This window comes from Ursus arctos, unplaced genomic scaffold (genome assembly GCF_023065955.2).
Source record: "Ursus arctos isolate Adak ecotype North America unplaced genomic scaffold, UrsArc2.0 scaffold_14, whole genome shotgun sequence".
NCBI classification, from domain to species: domain Eukaryota; kingdom Metazoa; phylum Chordata; class Mammalia; order Carnivora; family Ursidae; genus Ursus; species Ursus arctos.
The window spans coordinates 20038045-20049015 of NW_026622808.1; the positions used below are offsets into that span (position 1 = coordinate 20038045).

The 10971-nt window shown below is 38.4% G+C and overlaps 1 pseudogene; it reads right to left on the reverse strand.

Annotated features, from left to right (window-relative positions):
- Positions 1–3146: 3146 nt before the first annotated feature.
- LOC113242665 (60S ribosomal protein L39-like) lies at positions 3147–3962 on the reverse strand (annotated as a pseudogene).
- Between the last annotated feature and the right edge of the window lie 7009 nt (positions 3963–10971).

The following is a 10971-nucleotide window of genomic DNA, read 5'->3' on the forward strand; positions in this document are numbered from 1 at the left end:
AAATAAATAAATAAAAATCTTTAAAAAAATGAGATCATGCAGTATTTGTATTTCTATGTCTGGCTTATTTCACTTAGTTAATGTCCTCTAGGTTCATCCATATTGTTGCAAATGGCGGGATTTCCTTCTTTTTAAAGGCAGAATTATATTTTAGTGTGTGTCTATAATAGTCTCTTCATTCATCTGTTGAGAGACACTTAAGTTGTTTCAATATGTTGCCTATTGAAAATAATGTTGCACTAAACATGGCAGGACAGCTAGGTCTTTGAGATACTAAGGTGGGGTTGCTGCATCAAATGGTAGTTTTATTTTTAATTTTTTGAGGCACCCCGCTATGCCATTTTCCATTATGGCTCTACCAGTTTACATTCCCAACAGTGTACAGAGGTTCTTTTTTCTCCACATCCTTGCCAACTCTTGATCTTTTGTCACGATTAGCCACGTGAGATGATATCTCATTATGGTTTTGATTTGCATTTCTCTGTTGATTAGTGATGTTGAACATCTTTCCATATACTTGTTGGCCATTTGTATGTTTTTTTTTTTTTTTGAGAAATGTCTATTCAGATCCTTTGCCTACTGTTTTTTGTTTGTTTTGCTATTGAGTTGAGTTCCTTATATTTTTTAGATGTTAACTCCTCATTGGTTTGCAAATATTTTCTCCTATTCTTTAGTTTGTCTCTTCACTATGCTGATTGTTTTGTTGCACAGAAGATTTTCAATTTAATGCAATCCCACTTGTCTATTTTTGGTTTTGTTTCCTGTGCTTTTGGGGTCATATCCCAAAAAAGCAATTTCCTAGACCAATGTCAAGAAGCTGTCCCCCTCTGTATTCTTCTAGTAGTTTTACATTTTCAGTGTTACATTTAAGTCTTCCATTGATTTTAAGTTGATTTTTAAAAAGATTTCATTTATTTATTTGACACAGAGAAAGAGCACAAGCAGGGGCAGCAGCAGGCAGAGGGAGAAGCAGTTTCCCCGCTGAGCAAGGAGTCTAATGCAGGACTCAATCCCAGGACCCTGGGATCATGACCTGAGCTGAAGGCAGATGCTTACCTGACCGAGCCACCCAGGCATCCCTTAAGTTGATTTTTGTATATGGTGTGAGATAAGGGTTCAATTTCATTCTTCTGTACATGGACATCCAGTTTTCCTGACACTGTTTATTGAAGAGACTATCCCCATGTCTGTTCTTGGCATCCCTGTAGAAGATCAGTTGACTATAAATGTTTAGATCTGTTTCTGGGCTCTCTGTTCTATTCCATTGATCTATATGACTGTTTTTATTCCAGTACAGTATTGTTTTGATTATTATAGCTTTGTAGTAGTACATTTTGAAATCAGGCAGTATTATTCCTTCAGCTTTTTTCTTCTTATTCGAGATTGCTTTGGTTATTCTGGGTCTTTTGTGGTTCCATCTGAATTTTAGGAATGTTTTTTCAATTTCTTTAAAGAATGACATTGCCCCCTTCTAGATTATCTGATTTGTTGGCATATAATTGTACGTAAAAGTCTCTCATGATCCTTTTTATTTTTAAAGCCTCATTACAATGTTTATTCTTTCTGGCTTTGTTTGAGTCTTTTTTTTTTTAATCTAGCCAAGCATTTGTTGATTTTACTTTTTGAAAAATCCAGCTCTTAGGTTTGTTGATTTTTATTTTACTTTATTTTTTTTTTTTTTACTATTTCTCTACTCTGTATTTCATTTATTTCTGCTCTAATCTTTAGTATTATTTCCTTTCTTTTTTTTTTTTTAAAGATTTTATTTATTTATTCGACAGAGATAGAGACAGCCAGCGAGAGAGGGAACACAAGCAGGGGGAGTGGGAGAGGAAGAAGCAGGCTCATAGCAGAGGAGCCTGATGTGGGGCTCGATCCCAGAACACCGGGATCACGCCCTGAGCCGAAGGCAGACGCCCAACCGCTGTGCCACTCAGGCGCCCCAGTATTATTTCCTTTCTTTTGATAACTTTGGGCTTAGTTTGTTCTTTTTGTAGTTTCCTGAGGTGTAAAATTAGATCATTTATTTGAGACCTTTCTTCTTTTTTAGTGTTACTGTTTATTGCTCTAAAATTCCCTCTTAGCGCTGCTTCTGCTGCATCCCATGAGTTTTGTTAGGTTGTGTTTTTATTTTCATTTGTCTTGAGATATTTAGAAAATCCCTTTTTTATTTCCTCTTTGAACCAATGGTTGTTCAAGAGTGTGGTGACTAGTTTCCACGTATTTGTGAATTTTATTGCTGTTAATTCATTTCTAATTTCATCACATCTCATACTGTGTGAAAGGATACTTGGGATGATTTTTACCTTCTTAAATGTACTAAGTCTTGTTTTGTGACCTAACTTGTGATCCTGTGATCTATCCTGGAGAATGTTCTATGAGCATTTGAGAAGAATGTGTATTCTTCTGCTTTGGGTGGAAAGTTCTCTCTCTCTCTCTCTCTTTCTTTCTCTGTGTGTATAATCTGTTAGTTCCATTAGCTATATACTATTGTTCAAGGTAGCTGTTTTTTTTTTTTAAGATTTTATTTATTTATTTGACAGAGAGAGACAGCCAGTGAGAGAGGGAACACAAGCAGGGGGAGTGGGAGAGGAAGAAGCAGGCTCTTAGCGGAGGAGCCTGATGTGGGACTCGATCCCAGAATTCTGGGATCACGCCCTGAGCCGAAGACAGACGCTTAACGACTGCGCCACCCAGGCGCTCCAAGGTAGCTGTTTCTTTATTGATACTCTGTTTGGATGTTCTGTCCATTAATGAAAGCGGGTTATTGAAGTCTCATACTATCATGATATTGCTGCCAATTTCTCCCTTCACATGTAAATATTTGCTTTATGTATTTAGGTGTATTTATGTGGTGGGTGCATATGTATTTAAAATTAGTATATCATCCTGTTCAATTGACTTTTTAAACTTTTTATGATGATCTTCGTCTATTTATCATGAAGCAGAGTTCTGTCTCTTTTGAATTTTGATAAGTTAGTATTATATAATATATCGTTCATATTATACTGAAAAGGTGTGGGTCGCCCAATATACTTACTCACCTCACTGCTTATGGGACAGAGTTGATTGAAGGTTTTTTTTCTATCTTGTTGATAATACCATTCTTCTTTTTGTCTTCAAGTGCTAGTACATTATTAAATTTTTTACACATCGGGAAAAAATTGCTGGGCTATAGATTATGGAAAAATTCAAATTTACTAGGAAACGCTGATAGAGGGTATGAATGAACTATCTGACCATTCATGCACGTGCATTTATTTATTCTTTGCAATTTGCCAACACCTTTTATTTTTACCTATATGGTGTTAAACAGAATCTCCATGTGATTATATATTGTTTGGGTTAATTACCATTGGTGTTGAGCATTTTTCCTATATGGTCTTTCATCTCCTGATGAAAGTTTCATTTTTCATATTTAACTCATTTGTACATTTATTGATTTCCTACATTTTTTTTTACTATTCTGCACACTAACGCTTTATCAACTGTAGGTATTAAAATATTTTCTCCCAAATTCACTTTCTCCCAAATTTTCACTCAGTTCCACATTTTGATGGACTGTTCTTAATTTTAATAGAGTTGAATTTGTCCATCTCTTTGGGCCTACTTTCTTTTCTTCCTTTTTTCCCCCAAACTAAAGGTCTCACATATTTATTTCTGAACCCACCTACTAATGCAGAAGCATAGAAACCAAGAGAAAAATGATTTCCCTGATAAAACACGCCCAACTATTCAAAGATTGTGGTAAGATGTTAGTGACCATTGTGCAGCATAAATACGTGGGCCATCTCTAGTGTGATTCCTTATGGACCCAGCTTGGTTCTTCTCCAATCTCTCTTCTTGGAGTTGTACCTGATTTTATTACCAGTTTTCACCTGAATCCATTGGGGAATGGGACTCTTCTGCTTTTGTTTCTTGGCCAGGAATCACTTGATTCTAAAAGTCTTGTGAGAAGACATGGTGAGTCAACCAGACACACCACAAAGGTAGAGAAAGGGCCTAATTTATTTTATTATGTAAGAAAGCTCTCCCTACTATGAAGCTATAAAAAACATTTGCATGTACCCTTGAAAGTGTTCTATTTTTGTCTTTCATAGGTAGCTCTACAATAATTATTGTATATGGATGTGATGGGCGGCTGATTCATTATTCTGTAGGTAACCACTTGTCATTTCTCTGTGTTACAATGTCCATCATTTCTATCATTACCCACTCTGTCATAGGTTCATGTACTTTAGATTTTATTTTATTTATTTATTTGTTAGAGAGAGAGAGCACAAGCAGGGGGAGTGGCAAGCAGAGGGAGAAGCAGGCTCTCTGCTGAGCAAGAAACCCAATTTGGGACTTGATCCCAGGACCCTGGGATCATGACCTGAGCTGAATACAGACGCTTAACCAACTGAACCATCCAGGCTTCCCAGGTTCATCTACTTTAAGTAGATGCCCCTTTTCCAGAAATTCCTATTTTCCATTGGTCTATTTGTACATATCTCTGCTGATACCATATTGTCCTGGTTACTATAGATTTAAAAGCCTTGATGTATGCTAGGGAAAGTGCCTCCCTATCTTAGTCCTGCTATCACAGGACTGCTATCACAAATTACCATAGACTGGGTCACTTAAACAACAAACATTTGTTTCTTACAGTTCTGGAGGCTGGGAAGTCCAAGTTTAAGATGCTGGAAGATCTGGTGTCTGGTAAAGCCTGCCTCCTGGCTTGCAGATGGCTGTGATCTCATTGTATCCTCACATGGTAGAGTGCAGAGGGAAGAAACTAACTCTCTTGTGTCTCCTCTTATAACCCCATTCATGAGGTTTCTACCCGTATGACCTACTCACTTCCCAAAGTTTCCACCTCCTAATACCATCACAGTGCACGGCAGGAATTCAACATGTGAGTTTTGAAGGACACAAACAGTCAGTCCCATGACACTCTCTAACAGTGTTCTGTACAAAATCCCAGATATTTTTAGACATTTGTCTTCTGTTTTGGTTTTTAAAAGGAGATTTAATTAAGCTCAAAAACAAAGCAGCGCCTGGCTGGGTCAGTTGGCAAAGCATGTGACTCTTGATGTCGGGGTTGTAAGTTCAAACCCCACGTTGGGTGTAAAGATCACTTAAAGATAAAAATCTTAAAAAAAAAAAGCAAAATCAAAACAAAACAAAAACCCGATTGTGAATTTAATGGAATTTACTAAAACACTAGATCTACATGGGGAGTGATTACATCATTGTGATATTCAGTCTCCTTTCTAAGGGCATACATCATTTTAACATTTATTTCATGATACTTTGATGTCATTCAATGTATACTTTCCCTATTACAACCATTCACTAGCCTTCATTAGACATATTTTAGGATTTTAAGAAAATTACCTTTAATAAAAATTAGTTAAAACTATGGCTATGATATCTTCTAAAAATTTATTTCCAGTGTCTTCTTGCTAGGAATTCAAACTGCACTGAAATTTATTTTATTTTTTTTAAAGATTTATTTATTTATATGAGAGAGAGAATGCAAGCAGGGGGAGAGGCAGAGGCAGAGGGAGAGAGAATCCTCAAGCAGAATCCCTGCTGAGCATGGAGCCTAACCCAGGGCTTGATCCCAGGACCCTGAGATCAGCACCTGCACCAAAATCAAGTCAGATGCTTAACTGACTGAGCCACCCAGGTGTCCTGAGATTTATTTTTATATTGAGTTTTACATTTTGGAAACTTAAATATTACGTACGTAATATTTGAAATATTTGAAAACTATAATATTACGTACGTGGAAGATATATGAAACAATTGCACAGTCAACTGAAACATTATAAAGGGAATCCGTATAATGTCAATCAGGCCAAGACTTGGAAGAAGACTCCATACCACCCATCCCACTCAAGATGATACTTAAGGGAAGAATCACTCCATCTCTTTCCAGATGGAGTTAGCGTCATGAATTATAAGGCAATTTCCTTGCTTTTCTTCATAGTTTTGTAACTTGTGTATGCATCCCCATGTCAATATATTTTATTTTTGTGTTTTTATGCAAATAGCATCATAATGTATGTACTATTGTATGTCAGGTTTCATTTTTACACAGTTATGAATCTTCCACGGAATGGTAATTCATTCATTTTTTTTTTTAGTTAATAGACTATTTTTCAGAGCAGTTTTAGGTTTACCAAAAAAAAAATGAGCAGCTATTACAGAGTTCCCATTCCCCCTTCCTCCCCGCCCCCAGCTCACAGTTTCCCCGAGTTTTAACATTTTGCATTAGTGTAGTGCATTTGTTACAACTGATGAACCAGTGTATTACATTTGATGATGATTAGAGTTGATAAACGAATACATTATTATTAACTAAATTCATAGTTCACAATAGGGCTCACTCAGTGTTTTATAGTTCTATGGGTTTTGACAAAGGCATGATGTCATGTATCCACCATCAGAGTACCCTACAGAATTTTTGCAGCCCTAAAAATCCCTTGTGTTTCATTTATTCATCTCTCCTCCCCTTCTTTGCTGTGCCCCCCCAAATCCCTGGCTACCACTGATCTTTCTACTATCTCAATAGTTTTTCCTTTTCCAGAATGTTATATGGTGGAATCATACAGGGTCTAGCCATTTCATACTGGCTTCTTTTACTTACTGAAATGCATTCGAGGTCTCACCATGTCTTTCTGTGGCCTGATAGCTCATTTCTTTTTAGCGCTGAAGGGCATTCATTGTAGAGATGTACCACTGTTTGTTTATTCATTCATCTATCGAAAGGTGCATCTTGGATGCTTCCAATTTTGGGCAGTTGTGAATAAAGCTGCTATAAACATTCACATGAAGACTTTTGTGTGGATATAACTTTTCAGCTCATTTGGGTAAATACCTAGGAGTGAGACTGCTGAGTTATATGGTGAGGCTATGTTTAGCTTCGTAAGAGCATGCCAGACTATCTTCCAAAGCAACTGTACTGTTTTCTCTTTATCCTAGCAATGAACGAGAGTTCCTGTTGCTCCACATTTTTGCCAGCATTTTTTGTTGTCAGTGTTTTGGATTTTATTCTACTAGGTGTATAGCGGCATCTCATTTTTGTTTTACTTTGCAATTCCTCAGTGACATATGGTGTTGAGCATCTTGTCATGTGTTTATTCACGATTTATCTTCTTGGGTGAGCTGTCTTTCCAGATTTTTTGCCTATCTTTAAATTAGATAGTTTGTTTTCTTACTGAGTTTTAAGAATTCTTTGTATAGTTTGGATACCAGTCCTTTATCAGACTGGTAGGTCTGATGTGTACTTTTTATGTGTACTTTGCAAATGTTTTGTCCTGGTCTTTGGATTGTCCTTTCGTTCTCTTAACAATGTCTTTTGAAAGCAGAAAATTTTAACTTTGATGAAGTTCAATTTATCAATTTTTTCATTCATGGATCATGGTTTTAGTGTTGTATCTGAAAACCTCATCGCCAAACCCATGTCATCTGGATATTCTCTTATGTCATCTTTCAAAAGTTAAAAAATTTTCATTTTACATCTAGGTTTATGAGTTCCATTTTTAGTGAATTTTTGTGAATACTGTAAAGTCTGTGTCTAATTAATTTCTTTGCACACAGTTGTCCAGGCATTCCATCACCATTTGCTGAAAAGACAATTTGTTGAAAGGATTTTCTCCATTGAATTGCCATTGTTTCTTTGTCAAAAATCAGTTGACTATATATGTGTGTTTATTTTTGGGTTCTCTGTTCTGTTCCATTTATCTATTTCTCTCTCTCTCTCTCTCTCTCTTTTTTTTTTTTTGCAAAACCACACTGTCATGATCACTTTAGCTTTATAGTAAGTCCTGAATTCAGGTAGTGCCAGACCTGTGACTTTCCTCTTTGCCAGTATTGTGTTGTCTATGCTGAGTCTTTTGCCTTTCTTTCTTCCTTTTTTTTTCTTTAAATGGGCTCTACATCCATCATGGAGCCCAGTGTGGAGCTTGAATTTACAGCTCTGAGATCAACACCTGAGCTGAGATCAAGAGTTGGACACTAAGTGACTGAGCCACCCAGGCACCTCAGAGTCTTTTGCCTTTCTACATAAACTTTAGAATCAGTTGTTATCCAAAATAACTTGCTAGGATTTGATTGGGATTATGTTGAAACTATAGTTCAAGTTGGGAAGAACTGACATCTTAACAATATTAAGTCTTCTGATCCCTGAACATGGAATGTTTTCCCATTTATTTGTATCTTCTTCAGTTTCTTTCAACAAGGTTTTGTAGTTTTCAGAGTCTAAGTTTTGCATTTTTTTTTGGTTAAATTTATTCCTATGTATTTTATAGGTGCTATTATAAGTGATGTTAGAAGGTGAAGGAGAGGGGCGCCTGGGTGGCACAGCGGTTAAGCATCTGCCTTCGGCTCAGGGCATGATCCCAGCGTTCTGGGATCAAGCCCCACATCAGGCTCCTCCGCTATGAGCCTGCTTCTTCCTCTCCCACTCCCCCTGCTTGTGTTCCCTCTCTCGCTGGCTGTCTCTATCTGTGTTAAATAAATAAATAAAATCTTAAAAATAAATAAATAAAGACCAAAACATGAAGGAAACCACTCCATACTGTTGACACAGAGTTTTACTTCGGGTAATTTACTGACAGGGAGGAATTGGGTGGACAAATGATCCCGGTGCTGTGCAGCTATTCTCTGCCAAGTCTGGACTTTCTTTTTTTTTTTAAGATTTTATTTACTTGACAGAGAGAGAGAGACAGCCAGCGAGAGAGGGAACACAAGCAGGGGGAGTGGGAGAGAAGAAGCAGGCTCCCAGTGGAGCAGGGAGCCCGATGTGGGGCTCGATCCCAGGACCCTGGGATCATGTCCTGAGCCGAAGGCAGACGCTTAATGACTGAGCCACCCAGGCGCCCCCCCCAAGTCTGGACTTTAATCCCCAGCTTTTATAGAGCAAGGGATGTGGTGGTGAGGCCACACGGTCATTATCTAAAGTTGCACCATCCAGGGGCACTTGGGTGGCTCAGTTGGTTAAGCATCTAACTCTGGATTTCAGTTCAGGTCATGATCTTGGGATCATGAGATCGAACCCCACATTGGGCTTCATGCTCAGCAGGGCATCTGCTTATGATTCTCTCTCTCCCTCTGCTCCTCCCCCTGCTCTCTCTCTCCCTAAAATAAATAAATAAATAAATATTTAAGAAAAAAAGTGGCACCCTCCATGCACCAGTTATATCCACCGGTTATCTAAAGTGGGGCCTTCTGTGAGCCACTTTAGGGAAGATCAGAACAAGTCTTCCCACATTCTTTTTTTTTTTTTTTTTAAGATTTTATTTATTTATTTATTTGACAGAGATAGAGACAGCCAGCGAGAGAAGGAACACAAGCAGGGGGAGGGGGAGAGGAAGAAGCAGGCTCATAGCGGAGGAGCCTGACGTGGGGCTCGATCCCAGAACGCCAGGATCACACCCTGAGCCGAAGGCAGACGCTTAACGCCTGCGCCACCCAGGCGCCCCAAGTCTTCCCACATTCTGGTCAGGGCATATGTTAACCTCCAAGGCGTCCAGAACCCATAGGCCAAGGGAGGTCACTGCATGGGTATGAACAAGAGGAAGGGCCAAAGATTAAGTCAGTGTTGTCAGCACTCTTACAATAGACTTGTTTTCTTAATTTCATTTTCAATATATTTTCTGGCAAGTATATAAGAATAAAATTGATTTTTGTATATTAATTTTGTACCTCCAATCTTGCTGAACTCATTTATTTGTTCTAATAGTTTTTTAGAAGATTCCTGAGGATATTCTATGTCATCTGTGAACAGAGTTTTACTCCTTCCTTTCCAATCTGGATGCCTTTTTTTTTTTCTGGCCTAATTGACCTAGAATATCTGATACCATGCTGAATAAAAGTAACAACAGTGGGGGATGCCTCAGTGGCTCAGTCAGTTAAGTGTCTGCCTTCAGTTCGGGTCATTATCCCAGGGTCCTGGGATTGAGTCCCACGGCAGACTCCCTGCTCAGCGGGGAGTCTGCTTTTCCCTCTGCCTGCTGCTCCCCCTGCTTGTGCTCTTTCTCTCTAACAAATAAATAAATAAAATCTAAAAAAAAAAAAGTAGCAAGAGCAGACATTCTTGTCCTGGTTCTGATTTTATGGGTAAGAGCATCCTGTCTATCACCGTTAATCATGATCTTGGCTGTCCCTTGTTAGCCTGCAGAAGTTCCCTTCTGTTAATAGTTTCCTACATGTTTTTATCATGAAACAGTGTTGGATTTTGTCACATGCTTTTCTGTCTATGGAGATGATCACGTGATTTTTGTTTGTTATTCTATTGATATGATGCATTACAATAATTGATTTGGAGGTGTTAAACCAAACTTGTGTACCTGGAATAAAATCTACCTGGTCATATTGTATAGTTCTTTTATATGTCTCTGAATTCGGTTTGCTAGTACTTTGTTGAGGACTTCTACACCCATATTTATAAGAAATTGGTGTGTGTGTAATGTCTTATTCTGATTTGGTGTATTACTGACCTTGTAGACTAAGTTGGGAAGTGTTCACTCTTCTATCTTTTTTTTTTTTAATTTGTCAGAGAGAGCACAAGTAGGGGGAGTGGCAGGCAGAGCAGGCAGAGGGGGAAGCAGGCTCCCTGCTGAGCGGGGAGCCCAATGGGGGATTCAATCCCAGGACATTGGGATCATGACCTGAGCCAAAGGCAGCCACTTATCTGACAGCCACCCAGGCGTCCCTACTCTTCTATCTTTTGGAAGAGTTTGGGAAGGATTGGTATTAATTCTTTAAGTGTTTGGTAGAATTCAGCAGTGAAGCTGTCTGGGCCTGAGTTTTTGTTTTGCTATTAACAAGCTTTATTTTTTATTTATTTTTAGAAGATTTTATTTATCTATTTGTTAGAGAGAGAGAAAGAGAGCACAAGCAGGGGGAGCAGCAGGCAGAGGGAGAAGCAGGCTCCCTGCTGAGCAAGGAGCCCAATGTGGGACTTGACCTCAGGACCCT